We start from the raw sequence: 2,719 nt of genomic DNA on the forward strand, positions 1-2,719 counted from the left end.
GGCCCCAGACCCGACGCAGGGTCCAGTCCCGGCCCCGGCCCCGGCCCCGACCCCGGCCCCGGCCCCGGTACCGGCCACAGCCCCAGCCCCGACCCCAGCCCCAGCCCCGGCCCCGGCCCCGACCCCGGCCCTTGCCACTGCTCCTCCCGGGGCCCGCGGAGCACATACGCGGCGCGGCCGCTCCCGCCGCCTCCGCTGCGGCTTCCCCGGCCCGAGCTCCGCCGCTCGGCAGCGGGGCCCCCGGCCCCGAGCCTCCCGTGCCGCGTTCCCGGGAGCCAACGCCTGGGCATGGCCGGCCCGGGGCGGGTGAGGGGCGCTCGGGGGCCGTTGCTGGCCCCGGGCCGAGCGCTGACAGCCGCGTCCCGCCCGCAGGGACGGCGCAGGAGGCCCTGCAGGAGCGGTACCGGCTGGGATCGCTACTGGGACGCGGCGGCTTCGGCAGAGTCTTCGCGGCCACGCGGCTCTCGGACGGCGCCCCGGTGAGCGGCGGGGCCGGCGGCGGGCGCAGGAGGAGGGGATGGAGGAGGAGGAGGACGGAGGGCAGAGGATGGGGCACGCAGTGGGGGCGGCGAGCTCACCCCGCTGCTGCCCTTGGCTTGCAGGTGGCCATCAAAAGGGTGCCACGGAACCGCGTCCGGCACTGGGGCGAGCTGGTGAGTGAGCGGGGCCAGCAGCCGGGGCTGCCGGCCAGGGATGAGCCGGGGCCCGGCACGGTGGGAGCCGCCAGGACGCCCCGAGGGAGAGCGGGCGTGGGGCCAGCGCAGGGCGCAGAGCATCCCGGGCTGGCTGAGGGCTTCCCCAGGCCTGGCACGGCATCGGCCCCAGTGACGGCATCGTGCTCCTCCCGCAGCCCGACGGCACCAGCGCACCCCTGGAGATCGTGCTGCTGGCCAAGGTGTCCACTGGCTTCCCCGGTGTGGTCCAGCTGCTGGAGTGGCTCGAGCTCCCCAACTGCATCGTCATGGTGCTGGAGCGGCCAGAGCAGTGTCAGGACCTGCAGCGTTTCATTGGGGCACGGCGGTTCCTGCCCGAGGAGGAGGCGCGGGAGCTGTTCCGCCAGGTGCTGGAGGCCGTGCGGCACTGCACCAGCTGCGGGGTCCTGCACAGGGACATCAAGCCAGAGAACATCCTGGTTGACCTGGACACTGGGCAGGCCAAACTAATTGACTTTGGCTGTGGCACCTACCTGCAGGACACAGTCTACACTCACTTTGCAGGTGAGCCTACCCAGGGCTGTGCTCCCCCTGCTGACATCTCATGGCCCAACATCTCCCAGCCCAAGCTGGCTGTGGCAGCGGGGATTCTCCCTTTTGCTGCCAGTCAGGGCATTGAGTCCTCAGCTGAGTTGCTTTAGAGCAGGGCTGGGTGGGCAGGCAACTTCCAGCCCTGCTGGCAGCCTTTGCCAGCCACTCTGCCCAGGACTGGGGCTGGGCTGGGGCAGCCAGCCCGACCAAAACCCCCGTGGGTGGGGGTAGCAGAGAGGGAGGGCAGAACCTGTGCCCCAGCCAGTTTGGTGTGCAAATGAGAGGAAGGGCTTGGGCTGCTCCACTCGCCCTGTTTCCCTTGGCTTCATAATACTTTTGGGGAAATGCAGGCAGGGAGGATAAGGGCATGTTTTTTCCCCAGCATGGAGTGAGTTTTTCCTTTGCATGTCATGGTCGGGCCTAGCCAGGGCTGCCCTCTTCCAGCACCAGAGGCTTCTTTTCCAACCCTAACTTTGTGCACAAGTCCCAGATGCTGGTGAGAGGGCAGTGGTCACCCTGTGTGCCCCTGATGCAGCCCCCGCGGGCCCAGGGATGCTGGGGCCAGGCTCTGGGAGCAGCAGCATCCCCCTGATGAACTCCATCTGTATTCCATAGGAACATTGTCCTACAGCCCCCCGGAATGGAACGACTTTGGCTGGTACCATGGCAGGCAGCAACAATCTGGTCCCTGGGCATCCTGCTGCACCAGATGGTCTGCGGGGAGCACCCTTTCAGGAGGGGCCGGAACCTCAGCTGGGGCCAGCTCCCGCTGCCACAAAGGCTCTCTCAAGGTGGATCCTCTTCTCTGGGCACGGGGGGAATCCCAGTGCTGGGAGCCAGCAGCGGGCTCGTGGGCATCCCGCTCTGGCAGCTGCTGAGGAGGTGACACATGTCCTGCTCTCCTCCAAAACAGGGAATTGGTGGGAAAGTTTAGGCCCAGCTCAGAGCGCATCCAGCATAGCCTGGGGATGGGAACGGTGGGGTAAAGCAGACAGGAGCCTTCTCTGGCTGACCATCAGTTTCTGCTTTCTCCCCCCCGAGTGCAAAGACCTGATCTGGTGGTGTTTATCCGTGAACTCCTTGGACAGACCCACACTGGAAGACCTGTTCTGTGTTCCTTGGATGCAGGATATTCCTCTGCCATAGAAGAAGGGAGAGAGCCACAGGCACACTTTGATCCAGGGCCCTGCTAAGTTCCTGCTCCACATAGGCCTTGGCAATGAGAAGCAAAGGAACCCAACCCTTTTTGTGCTGCCAGTGTCACTGCACCGGGGTCATGGGATGGGAACACGCAGCCCTTGTGCTGGAGCTGTGCTGCTCTGCCCAGCACTGGTGGCCGCCATCCCAGCTGGTTTTGCTTGTCCTGGTTCCCTGACAGCTGGGGCCCTGGGCAGAGCCCTGAGAACCTGGTCTGCCCGCAGGGAAGGAGAAGGAGCCCCTGGAGAAGCTGTACCGGGTGGGGATGATTATGCTGC

General features: G+C 66.4%; 1 long non-coding RNA gene across 1 annotated transcript; it reads left to right on the plus strand.

Annotated features, from left to right (window-relative positions):
- Window positions 1-453: 453 nt before the first annotated feature.
- LOC141727827 (uncharacterized) lies at window positions 454-956 on the plus strand. Its single transcript, XR_012578671.1, has 3 exons — window positions 454-479; window positions 603-653; window positions 851-956. It is a non-coding gene; the product is annotated as an uncharacterized LOC141727827 (long non-coding RNA).
- The last annotated feature ends 1,763 nt before the right edge of the window (window positions 957-2,719 follow it).

This window comes from Zonotrichia albicollis, unplaced genomic scaffold (assembly GCF_047830755.1).
Source record: "Zonotrichia albicollis isolate bZonAlb1 unplaced genomic scaffold, bZonAlb1.hap1 Scaffold_254, whole genome shotgun sequence".
Lineage (NCBI taxonomy): Eukaryota > Metazoa > Chordata > Aves > Passeriformes > Passerellidae > Zonotrichia > Zonotrichia albicollis.